The sequence below is a fragment of the Genypterus blacodes genome, unplaced genomic scaffold, assembly GCF_046128005.1.
Source record: "Genypterus blacodes isolate CSIRO-AG114 ecotype Tasmania unplaced genomic scaffold, CSIRO-AGI_Gbla_v1 ptg000067l_1, whole genome shotgun sequence".
Lineage (NCBI taxonomy): Eukaryota > Metazoa > Chordata > Actinopteri > Ophidiiformes > Ophidiidae > Genypterus > Genypterus blacodes.
This window is the reverse complement of record NW_027466879.1, coordinates 14,883,496-14,897,604: the sequence shown is the minus strand read 5'-3', so window position 1 is coordinate 14,897,604 and position 14,109 is coordinate 14,883,496.

Genomic DNA, 14,109 nt, shown 5'->3' with positions numbered 1-14,109 from the left:
CACCAAACTGGGATTTAACACCAACTGTATCAGCTTCCGCCCTGCCTACAAATTCTGCAGTGATATTATGGCCCCCGTCCTTCTATTTTAAGCATCACTTTCAAATTCACTTGATATTTTATGCGACCCTAAAGCACCCATATTATATCCACCCAACAGCAAGGATCGTCATTTCAAGTGATTCTAATGATGCTGTGCATAACATGAGATGTATCAATTCTCTTGCATCTTAAAAGCTTCTTACCTCATGATCTGAGTAATCCAACAAAAACAGTAAACAGAAATCTATATGCAATCAGATTAGTGTATAACTAACTCCAAGAGACTGAGACTGAACTATACCCCCTTTTCATGGTTATTAAATCTTAATGACATTTGTCCATCCTAACTCTTCTGGTCCTTGTCATGAAGATAAAGCTTTGGACAGCACAGCAGTTGGGACCAAACCAGATGCTTTTACAGACAGCAGGTGCTTCCTGATATTAATAGACAACACTTTTATGGTGGCCTGTGTGAGCCTTGTTAGAGTAAATTGAGAACACAGGCACAGAGCCGACGTAATGATGTCTGGCTTTGAACAGAGTGGACAGAGACTGCGGGAAAAGAGCAAATCCCACTGTGACTCTGAATGCATCTGGAGAGCAATAAGACAGGTGTCATCCCACACATGTGCAAGGTTACAGCGCAGCCATAAAACCCCTGTGATGTCTTTGGAATGTAGCTCACATTTTGCTGCCGAGGGAACAAATCGTTGTATGTGGGAAAGACTTCAGCACTTATTAGAGCGCATACCTCCACCAAAGCCGAAGAGGCCTGTAGGAATCTATCCCATTCTCATAATATAATACCATAAAGATAAAACAACATAATAAACCTGACATTTTCCTTCTATCTCCATAGCTATTAAGCGTACCAATGATGAAACCCATTTACATGCCACTGAGTCAGCATCATCTCAGCTGCACATTAGAGGTTGTTCCATGTCTGCGGCAATTCCGTTAATGTGCCCCATCAGTGCAGCACCAGAGCACCATACGGATCTGGATTTGCACCATCACTCTCTGCCATTGTGACTGATCTATTCCCTTTTAATCAATTGACAAAGGCCACACAAAAAAAACACCCTTCCATGCAATATTAAGCACATGAAAGAGTTGCATGGAATTTCCAATTAAAAACAATAAAAGAGTTGAAATTGGAGTAAGTAAATGTTGTGTCATAAGTAGCACAGGTAATTAACTCGAAAAGATTTATTAGATAGTTCGTACCCTTCAACCATCCTTCACCTTGCATGTTAACATTCTAGTGATGGTGCGCCCTCCGTAGGCCACACCTAGGCACAACAGCAAGTAAAAAATTAAACTTTTTATTTTTGTAGAGCTATTCAAAATCAATTTGGGAAAATACGATATCAATGAAGTTGGTGGATGAAGAAGGAACAGTCATAGTCTTCCTCATGCTTCACCTTGTAACTTCAGTCTTGCACTGGTCTTTGATTGTTGTATGTGTTGCAGAATACGTTAAATGAAGTGAATATTTAAAATTCTTGATTCCACCAGGAATTGTTTGTCATAAGAGAGACAACAGTGAGCTAGAAAGAAGCAGAGATAGCAAACTGAGCTTCATATTTCCAGTGCAAAAGGATGAGACAGTTAAGTCAACACATTAGTGCACTTTCAGTCTGGAAGTGAAGAGAGTCTCATTTCATTCTGAGTAACACAATCATTTTAGGAGTGCACAAAGCTAGCAGCGCAACTGAGCGACCGACCTTCACAGGCCTTTTTTCAGGACGCCATTAGAAAACTGACTTCAAATGTATTCACAGTTTGGCTTTCAGGCTGCAGCAACGTCACTATCAAGAGCCAGAATGCATACATTAGACTAAAGGGGCGGCTTCCAAATCCAATTCTCCTTGGCTTGAAATATATGTCAATATTAATAACCCACGCATCTGCATTTTACTCCATATTCCAGAGCTGTTGTGGCTCTTTTCCTTTTGATCGCTTAACTCTCTTTGTGTGAAGACTGGAAAACCATTTTCTCAGTCGTCTATCACCCAAGACAACCAGGCAACTGCCTTTGACTCCATATAAATAAAGAGTCAATAGATCATGCGTTGTAAAGAAATGAGTTTAAATTATAATACACAAATAAATCTCTATTTTTTATTGTTTGGTCCCAAGTAGAATGACCGAATAAAGCACAATTTGGTCATGCAGTTTTTTGTGTGGTAGGTTTTCACCTTGGGCGCTGTGCTGTGGGGTAACCAGAGGTTCAGTCCACTGTGATGATGTGCTTCCCTGCACAGACTTATACATCAGACAAAGCTAAATGGATTTCCATTAGAGGGGCTATGACTCATTCCAGATGCTTACTCAATAGTGTGTGGGCACTGTAGCAGAAAGTCACTCACCAGACAGAACAAAAAAGGGACAACGGAAACAAGCAGCATTGTTTGAGATCCCATCTGTCTGAAATAAGGAATAACAAATGTTTTCGTTGGTATTGTGGCTTTTTACATTTAGTCAAGATTTCAGATTTTCCCATAGAACGTACAGATTGCTAAATAGCTCCTGAGTTACCACAGTAGCTTAAACTACACACTGTATCAACGCGTGTTTGTGCTTAGAGCTAGGAAGCAGTTGCTGTGTTCCGACAAAGCTCCCCAGCACCACGTCTGGACTCAGGCTAGACCTGCGTCGGGCGATCAATAGGAACAGCAATGATCCCGGTGAAATGGACGATCCATCTTACCGTGATTCCCTTATGCAGTCCAGACAACACAGAAGAGATGGAACTGAATTATTGTCTGAGCATCGATTTCAACCTGTCTAGAGAAGCACTCTCTTCTTCTCTTATCCCAAGTTCTGTGAGATCCTAATGAAAGCAGCTAATTTGCTAAGGATACGTCAATACCAAACCTCCTCTGTGATGAATTGTTCATTATAAGGATGTTGAAGTTTATCTTAAGTTTAGACTGTAATGTCCTCCATCGGTCAAAACACAAAGTGGCAGGAAGTCCGGTCTAAATCATGAAACGATGCATATTGCATGTCAACTTGATTCACTTTATGCACTAAAAGTGTCTGTAACTGGATCTCCTTCCTCATCTTATAGCTGTTTGCTTCACATAACTTCATGTCAAATGCGGCTGAGACACATTCAGCTGTAAGGCCAAAAAAAGGTAGAAATGCTTCCAAACTGTGATTCATAAAAGAATCTTGAAGAATAGAATAATGATAATGGCATCAACACAAAAGAACGAACCAGGTTTGATGTTTTGTGTATTTGCAGTTAAGGAAAGTTGGTTTTCGGCAATGAACTAAACACGTTAATCTTCTACTTATGGATATGCTGTGCTGTAGGAATAAGGGTTCTGATCCAGGGCAACCGCTGACCCCTGGCGAACCCTTTTCTGCCGACACGCATCATCAAACATTAGTTTCATCTGGCACGCAACTCTGACTTCGAACTCTGATGCACCACATTTCACCACCAAGTCAACTCATACTGTGTTTTGAGTGTGTGTGAGTGCGTGTGAGTGCGTGTGAGTGTGTGTTGGAAGTCTCTCCTTTTCTTGGACTCACTCCAGAATCTTACGCTCCACTGCAATTTTGGCATGTTAAGTGACGCACAAAGTAGCTTTGTTTGCTCGTCTCTTTGCAAGTCACATCATAGCAATCTGAGGAACAAACCCTTTCCCCAGTCTTCATATCATCACAGGGACAGTGTTCTTGCTCTAATAATAAACTGTATATGTGCTTACAGTTAGGGCTGCCACTGTGTATACATTCAAACACAAGCATGATTGGCAACCATTCAAAATCAAATTGTAGAAAAAACGGTCTAATAGTATTGTATTGTTTATTCAGTATATTCAGTTTATTCAATTCACTTTATTTCTTTATTTGTTACCCATATTTTCCGATTCTATCTTGGCCATTAAACTTCATAGCTTCAGATTGGACACAAAATGCAAAAATGTGCTGTTTTCCAAAAAAGTGGCTTATTTTGCCCCTCCAGTAAAGCTTCTAGTCACCACCAGTGAGTGTCCATGTCGGCACTAGTGAGTCTGGCTGTGACGGATGGTGGCCCCTAGAGCACATAGCATTTCCTGCACAATGACCGCCCTTGATGGCTCCATCAGGTCCTGAGATGCTCGAGGAAGTGTAGAGGAGGAGGGGATGTAGGAGTGGAAGAAGGGGCGGTTTGAAGGATGAATAGAGAGGGTGGAGGGGAGGGGAAAAGGGAGGTTTGAGGGTAGGATGACGGACCTCCCAGGGCTCGGCTGAAATGCTCCCCTCATCCTAATCTCCTTGCTCTATTTTGAGAAGCAGCAGGAGGGATGTCTCCGGCGCGTGGATGCTGACTGATGATCACACAGGAGGGCACTCACAGGCCTGATGAATGGGATTTCTACATCGGCTAAATGGCTGCACCACAAGAAAAAAAGACGGGGGTGAAAAGAAAAGACAAAGGACTCCCCATTACTGGGGGACAATTGCATTAACAGGATTGGCCTTCTGCCATAAAGTAATATTTGAATTGCTTTTGCCTCAGAAAGGGAAGAGTCTCTCTTGAGCTAATGCAGGGAGTAATCATTAACACAAACATCCAAACAGCTTTTTGTCCTTGACACATGACTGAGAGCTAAAATGCAAATCAGGTGTTTACAATACAGCAGAGCCATTCCTGTCAGTGACGTGGCATTAGTGCTACAGACGCCGTGTGCAGGTTGCTGGCAAAAGAAAGCGAGAAAATAACGCAGTGTGTTTTCTCTGGGGAAAGCTGAGATTCCTGTTGAGGATGGATCATTGTCTGGCTGCGTGAGAGTCAAAAGGTAAGAGGCTCTATAAGTGAGATAAGCCTCGGCAGTGATAAGTATCTTATCAGCCTGTCGTCTGCCTCGTGAACTCTCAGAGGATACCTGTTGTATTACACAACCACTGCCACCTGCAGATAATGGACTGCTCTGTTTTTCCTCCTTTGCACAGTGGAGGCAAACACATCCTCTGCCAGTGTGTCAATTAACCCACGAATCATTTCTCAGCAGGAGGAAGTGGGCCAACCTAAACACTCATTCAGCACCGCATTATAATGCTGTTACGTTAAAAAGCCACCCGCCACTTTTCTATATTTTTCTACAGTCTTTGTTCTCCTATTCTAAGAAGCCGTTAATGCAGCGGTACCACAATATGGAGACACATTACGCTGTGTTTCCCGTCGCCCAATTACACTGAGAATCTCCAGGCTGTTTCACTTAAGTGTGAAATATGATTGCGTTACATTGCTTTTCCAACAACGTGGCAGAGGCATTTCATTTCCACATACATATGAATTATGCCCCCTAAACAGACGTCCTTTGGCGCCTTTGGGCCAGATAGGAGACGGGGTTGGGCCGACTTCACACAGCCGAGGCTCATCAATCTCCCGGTTCATTCAGTTCACAAACGGGGTCCTCTTTGGTGAAAGCAGTCGATAGACCACCGCTACCCAGATGAGAGCAATGCCATTAAAGACAGCCCTCCACCTTGGGCTTCTGAAAGGGGTCTTATCAGAGGGCAGCATGGAAGGGAGCGATACAAGCCATCCATCCTCAGCAGTGAGAGGGGAGAATGAATGTTGGAGGCAATCTCTCCCGCACCTTTCTCTCTGCCATTTCTTAGGCTCAAGCGGCACTCCACATCCCAAACATCGCCATCATGCTTGGCTCGGACAAATGGACAGATGGACAGCTGGGGGCTTGAGATGTTGGATGATTTTGCCTGGTAAACAAGCAACATTTGTGTGGAAAGAGAGACAAAGACAGATAAACACCAATACAAGAAAGTCTCGCTTACCGAGTATTCAATGCTCATCAATGGCTGACTTGTAATCAGACTCTGAAATATGTCATAAATAGTTCTGTGCGTCACATTGAGCTGACTGGAATACCGAACATGCATGTACAAACACATACGGTTCATGCATGCATAGAAGAATGTGATAAATGAACATTTTCATTGCATTTTCACATCCTGTCTCCTGGGCAAATGGAGTTTCGGGTATAGATATAGATTATTTTCATATTAAGGTGACATATTCACACCCTGACATCTCACTCTGACGGCGGCATGCTTGACTGGCAGCCTTGAATAGACTCTTAGGAAGCAGCGTGGCAGTCAGGCGCATTGAGCAACAGCACGTGAGCGCCGTCACGTCCTTGAATCAATTTTCAAGTCTACGACATGACACTTTTTCAAATTACCAGGCTACATCACTAATGGAGACGTCACGCTATGGCAAAGGTGTCATAAGAATAAACTGAAGAAGGATGTTCCTCTGCTGTCGGGGTTGGAAGGAAATGGAATATGTGTGCTTAGAAATGTCTGATTAGGCCTCTTTTTAGATTGGACATGGGTGAAGTTATGCAGGAAGTTTGCTCACTGAACTCCATTTACTTAAAGGGATACTCTGACATTTTGAGAAGTACACTTATTTACAGTCTGACTGGGACTTGACATGAAAGGATCAATATCTGTTCCATCAACTGTGTGTTCAGTCCAGAGACATGGAACATGTTTAGACAACCACAAAGGCTGGGAAGAGGCAGAACAGACAGCGTGGCTCCCTCAAATGTGACTTTCATTTACTGCTACCTATACCACTGCTTTTACAGAGGATGTGGTATTTTTAGCCGAGGCCTGAGGCGGTCTGCAGCTGACAGTGAAGCAGCTGGAATGAGGGTCAGCGTCATAGTCGTAGAAAGCATTGGGTTGCAGCGGGCGAGTGACTTGCTGCTCAGGAGATCAGGAAGGAGCTCAAAATGGACCTCCCGGGCCAGTAGAGGTGGTTCTGGCGTCTGATACGGAGCCCTCCTGACACCTCCCTTGGGGGAAGGAATCTGTGCATGTCCATCAGGAAGGAAACCACAGGAGCCGACCCAGAATATGCTGGAGGTATTACATATTTGATCTGGTATTGGAAGTTGTTAGAGGATACAGTGAGGGAGAGAGACATCTGAGCCACTTTACTTATCCTGCAGAGATAAGAACATTGATGGATGGATGGATGATCATTGTGCTCATTATGAGGCTGCAGACTATCATACAGCTTATTACACAATCATATCCCTGCGCAGCACCCAGGCCAATTGGATGTTGTGATGAATATAAATGTGTTAAAGTTGTTGGAGAGCATATTTCTTCACTTGCGTCCAGGTTTTGTGCTGAGGAAAGCTAAAGCTGAAGATGCTGTATTTCTTCACTTACACAGAAATTCGAGCACCATTAAATCACCAGATACGCCTCTATTAGTTTCTATTATTGTCATGATTATTTGTATTTGCCAGAGAAGGTATTTCTTTTAAAAGAATCATGGCGGTGAGAACTGTCCCGTCTTAAATAAATGTAACAATAGAGTGGAGGGCATGTCAGTCAACACACACCCACACAGTCCTGAGGAATGCTCTAATTGTTACTAACAACATGCAGTGTGATTCTTCAATATTTGCTGTGGTGAATGATGTGTTGCGAAACAATATTGGCTCATACTGGCAGGTTTGGTTGCCAGAAATTAACCGTGAAAAAATATGATGCAGACCTAAAGGATATTACGCTACGAAATTAGGATGTCTTGGCTATATTGCTCTGATATGACAGTATTGATCTCTCTAGCTGTTGAAGTAACATGGCTCAGTGGGTGGTGCCTGGTGCAAGTGTGATGAAGCCGACCCCTCAGCAGAATGGTGATGTGGTATTGCGTTGCTCACTTTGCTTATATCCAGCTCATGTTTCATATCGCCGCAACAGGAGATGGCAAGACAAAATTAAAGTCATACGTTAGTGGGGCCGAGCATTAAAACAGCAGGCTCAGGGCATTCACATCCACAACAAGCCATTGTTTCCATAACAACTGAGGCGGCTAATGGCAGTGTGAAGCTTCTGACAGCAGGAAACATCACATGTAAAAGCTACTATCATTATTTACACCCAATGACTGAACCTGCAGGTGTTAACCCAGCACTCACCTGCTTCATGCACTGATTAATGTGTTTGAGTTCCATCCTAAGGGAACAAAGACTGATTGATGAGGTCAAAACCAATGATGTTTCATATATCCTATATTTAATTACCCCTTTGCAGTGATTTCTATAATTAAATGAGTGCGGACATGGATTAAAGCAGGTATGGGCACTTCATTTATTAGATTAAACCTTTTTGTTGGGCCTGATCTGGGTCTGGGTCTGAAGGATCACAGATTAAAATGATTTGACTCGGTGTGGCATGTAGGGCGACTGAGATATAAACACATTTCTCGCAGCAAATACGGTTAAATTCCTCTCACCTCTTATTAATCTATTATTTGGTTGTACAGTGCCAAGAAAACATTAGAGAACAGTTTGGAATTACTTCAGATTTCTGCATTAATTTCTTATCAAATGTGGTCTGATCATCATCTAAATCACAGTAACAGACAAAAACAATCTGCCTATTCTTCTCAAGATGGATCTGTTGTCTTCATTTAAACCATAACATATTTTAGAGGATCTCAGAATAAGAATATCAGAGATGCACAACGTTGTTTTGGAATCGCCAAGTCAGAGTCTCGACCTTGAGCTGTTGTGGTCTTTGGACCTGAAGAAGTGAACTGGAATATTGATGAACAGAAATAGTTTAATTGGAAGGAATGTTCTAACTGTTCTAAAGCTCGATGTCATTGTTGTGCAAGTTCCCCGTGTGACTTAAATGGCGTCTTAATGCAGTGTTTCGGGGCTCTCCCCATCAGTTGTAAGATGAACCAGTCTTGTGGTTACCATGACCTCCTTCTACCACAGTGGCCTTTCTATTAGTCACAGACAGGAAAAGGGGAGCCACTCTAATTATCCTCCACTCCAAGCAAGTTATGTTAATGGTCGCTTCCTTCTGGCTTAAGTAGGCTATCTATATGCAAAGTCTCTTCTGATGAATTTCTTCATTATTTATTGTTAATGTATTAATGTTTTGCGATGATGAGAAGCGATGGTTACTGGCTCTGCACCAGCTGCGTCATGTGAGTGAGATGCATACATTCAGGTCGATGCTGTTATATGTCCAGCATATTCAGGTATATTCAGGTAGGTTAACAATTAAGTACTTGATTGAAGTGGAAATCGTATTTCATTTGGTTAGGCAAGGCGTAATAATGACTCTTTTATAGTCTGTAGATATGAGTCAGAGTTTACCTTAACACTGTTTTATGCTGTGTCTAACAGCTTGGTGGCCGGTTCACTGTTTTCAACAATTTTTTGAACTTTTCCCAACTGTCAATCTAACCCACTCAACAGTGAGCAACCAGGAGAGGAGCCATTAGTTGTGTGCAATGACTCTGTGTGTCCACCAGGAGACAAGATAGACAAGCATAGCACTGTACCAATGACAATAATGAAATAAATTAGAAACATTTATTTTTTACTAAATTTGAAAAAAGAAAAAAAAGACTAATCTCACCAACATTACCTAAAATTGAGTATCAACTAAACTCTCAGAAAGTCCAGCAGCCTGAACCCATGAAACTGCTCCATATAGCATAGCAAATTGTACACAGCATTGGTCCTCCACTACTCATACTCCTCATCATGTCTTTGACCTTGTGTTTGCCCTCTCAGTCGTGGCCATTTTCCCTTGAAACAGGAGCTGGATTGTGGTGAGCAAAGCTCCACTCAGTCTCTGCTCTTAGAAACATTGTCCTTAATCAAAGAGAGAACCCGATCCACTGACCATGCACTTAATAGCCTACGATGAGCTGCTTAGTCCACCAGTGGAGGGACATGTGTGTTGAGTGTGTTAGTGAGTGCCTGTGGGTGTGTGAAAGAGGATAATTGGTTTATACATACAAGAGAAACACAAACATTTAAAAGCCTGTATTATGCAAGGACTGTTTCATTTCTAGCAGGTCCTCAGTCTAGTTTTCAGAGTTTTAACATTGCCTGCTATTTTTCAATCAAATGTTGTTTTGGTTTCAAACAACATTCAAGTGCCTCAAGGTCATAAAATACATTTTGCATTTGAGACGCACTGTCCGTTCAAGTGAATTCATGAAGACCATTGCCACCAGAGCAAGAGATTATTTTTTCACTACAGCAAAGGATACACGGGAAGGTGGTGATCGGTGACGCACTTATCTCATTCCAGGTTGGATTACAGCCGTAATGTTTCCTCTCTCCATTAAGTGTATTTGATTTCCTGCTGTGGGGGTAGCTGGCAGGGAAGAGATATGACAGCATCGGCAAGGCCACAAGGTGCTGCTCTGTCAAGCATCAGCTCCTCTCATGTGCCCGGAAAGAGAGAAAAAGTGGCAATGCTTATGCAATTAGAGGGGCGACTTTGTCAGACCTCATTTTTGTGAGAGGTTTCAGCCGCAGCCCTGTGAGAGTGTTATTAATTCAATGCCCTGGCCGCTCTGTGGAGATAGAAGGATTACACAGCACGGAATGACAAAATGACATTCTAAGAGGAGCTTGGTTGTGCCTTCACCGTGATTACAAGAATACATTTTCCGTCAGTCTGAAGGGGATTATCTTCAAAGTTGAGGTCAAGAGAGTAAACATTCATGTGTTAAAGGGATGCTTACATTTTTCTGAGATAAGGTGGTATGATCCATATAGTAATGTATGGCAATGTCAGCTAAAGTGTATGCATGAAAAGACTGAAGCTCAGGCCAGGGATTTTGTGGACAGAACAAAGTATTTTCCAGTATTATTCCAATTATAAACTGTTCCTTAGGGTAACAGTGTTGGCATTTGTTTTAATTTAGCTTCTTCTAAGATCTATTAATTCATTTATAGCTATCTAAGAAATCAAATTAATCGAAGTAATCTATATTATAGCTATCTAAGGAAGTATTATAAAGTAAAATTGCAAAGTTGCATTTCTCTTTTTAAAAGTGACTTAGAAAATGAGTTGAAAACAAATAGAAACTTCAATTTGCGATGTCATTGTCTGTGGATGTTTTTATGCTTTTGTCCTGATCCGAAATCAGTTGATGGGCCTCTAATTGTTTCTCCTATCCTTAAGGGCACTTATGCTTGCACTTATGATCTTGAGCAAGCCCTTATGGCTCTAATGTCATGTAATAAATTGCTCATCATCCATCAGTGCCATGTGACCTCTTAGTTGCCTTCATTCTGACCTGGAATTATAGAATTTATCCATTTATAGGAGCATCTATGAGTGGAATAGTCCAGGCTTTTTGTCTCATATTTGAAGTTGCCCAATTATGCATCTGTCTGAAGTCCAAGCCAGACATGAAAGTCAGAGGGCCAATTGGCTTCCTCTGCTATGTATTGACTTAAACTTGTTTATGTTCTACCTTCAATCAGCACCAGCTTACTACTGATCATCAGTCAATATGTCAAGCTCAATGAGGGAGGAAAGGGCTGGGGGGGGCATTTTTTGTCAGATGGGATTAAGTAGTGTCAGAACCTCCAATTAGTTATATTTCACATGTCAGTTTACATCAGTGAGGCTGTGGGGTGGGGTGTGATAACACTGAGGGGGAGAAAAACTGAAAAGGGGAGACAGAAAGGGAGCGAGAGAAAAACAGAGAAAGGAAGGATGAGACAGGAGGAGACAGACGGACGTAGGGAAGAGAGAAATGACAAATGGGAGATGAGAAAGAGATGGAGAAGGGAGAAAGAGAGAGAGAAAGGGCAAATGATAGATAGGGACATAAAGCTTGCACAGATGGGAGAAAAGGAGAAAATGGTAGAAGGAAAGACTAAAGGAAGATATATGAAAGATTATCTGAAATGAAGGTGGTGGGAGGAGAGAAAAACAAAGAGAGAGACTGAAGAAGGATGATGAGAAACAGTGAGGATGATGGGAATGACAAACATGCTGGACCAGAGCTGCAGAGGAATGACTGAATGTGGTACCATCGGCACTGATGCAACAGATGGAAGTGTATTCCGGAAAGTACACGGTCGCCCATCGGAATAAACAATTATTCCAACCTTATGGTCAACATTATGTATATTCACTGTTGCCCATAAAGTTGGCATAAAAAAATCATTCCAACTTTATGGGCGACCATGTATATGAAGTATCTGAAGGATGTTATTAATAACCATGTACGAAGCATGGAACGTGTTTTAATATTAAATGTATGTCATCATCTTATACATATACACAGAGAGAGAGAGAGAGAGAGAGAGAGCGAGAGAAAGAGAGAGAGAGAGAGAGAGAGAGAGAGAGAGAGAGAGAGAGAGAGAGAGAGAGAGCAAGCTGTCATCATTCTCAGGTTGTGTATTATATCCAGAATCAAATCAAACAGGAAGCTCTCATCTTGCACATTAGCCACACATCCACCCTTTGATTTAAATCACAGATTCAGTGGGTTGACAGGAAAACAGACCAACACTTAGAACAGGAGTGTGTGGGCAAGAGGGGTGTCGTGTTTGAATGAAAGAAGCGCCTGACTCCTCTGGGTGCTTTGAAGGGACGGCTGTTGGCAAGACCAGTGCATCTCAACAGGTGTGCCTCTGTTTACTGGCATGGATCATAGACAGCAAGTCACATGTTATGCATGACAGCTCTGGAAAGGTTGAGGAGCACTGGTGCCAGGCTGCTGCTGTGAAATGGATCAATTTACCAACACAGTGGGCAGATAACTTCTACTATGCATGCACACAACATCCTCAACCCCCTGTGTTTGCACTCATGTGGACTGTTAATGTGTCCAAGATGGGTTACAGTCAAAACATTGTGATGCCAATGCAAACAGCAGGGTTTGGACTGTTTCCGACATGCCAATAAGATAAGGCAAGATAAGCAAATTCTTCCCATGGGTCCATAAAACCCTAGAGCTACTCTTTTCCTTTATTTATTTTCAGAATACAAAACAAAGTAATTCTAAATGAATTTCTCCTATTGTTTGCCGTGGTCTATAATCTGGTCATGATGTCATTTATACATTGTCGTATATAATTGCTACCCTTTGTGATAAAATATTGTGCTTGCTGCTCTCACATTTTTCTAAATTGCAGAGGGAGTTTACTCAGGGAGGCCGGGTCAGTGCTGCACGTGCAAACCCACATCAGCAAGCCACCCTGAGCTCTCTAAACTCTCTCTCACTGTGGGAAAACAAATCCCCCTTTTGAAGCTTTGTCTATAGTGCCCACAAGATACAAAGATCAAGGTGGAAGGGTACAATTTTGGACCAATCATTGAAGCTCATGGCAAATTGAATTTGCTTGAGCAGAATTCAGTTACTGTCATTGAATTTCAGTAATGGCACATCAAAAATGAAACCATTCATGGATGTACTGGTGATCCACCTTGGTCATGCTATAGACACAACTGGCCGTGTCAGTAAGGGTCTATTTAGAATACTTCAGACCTGGAATGTGAAAGCCAAGGATCTTCGAAATGCTACAGTTTTTGAAAGGGAAATATCAATGACCAAGTAAATGACCTGAGTAACACGAAATTTTGTAAAATTGCTGGCATTTCTGTGGATGAGACACAGCTTAGAAATGATTTCCAGAAAAGTGTATCCTCCTTAATCGATATGAAACATGAAAGAAGTAATTACACAGATCTTAAAGGGGGAAAGGCAATTATGTCCACTGCAGTTGCTTATCATGCCGACTGATTCATAGTTTTTAATGGGCTTTTAAGATAGATTAAAACCTGATGCCCCCACTGCTCAGTCTGCCTACAGTTTCAGAGAATCAAGTTTAAGAGATTGCCAATAAAACCAAAAGACCTCAAAGGAATTCAAATGTCTTTGATGAATCTTACATCAAAATTGGTATATCCTATAAGTGCAAAGTCTTACTGGAAAGGTTGGATTTCTATCAGAAAGGCAGCACCAGATAAGAGGCAAATTATCTCTTCCTACTTCTGAGGTTTGGCATTATGCTTCCCAGCATGCATTCACAATTTCCTCCCATTTGTCTCAGTCAATTCATCTGGCAGTCTCATCTTTAAAAACAATGTGAATAATTCATTTTGGATTGGAATTATGTATTAATTTCTCCCCAAACCCCACGATTAATGTTTGATTTAACACTATGTCAGTCTCTAAAAGCTGTCATAATAATGCCAAAGCCAAAATGGAGATCTGTGTGGGGACACGGTATGGCTTGTA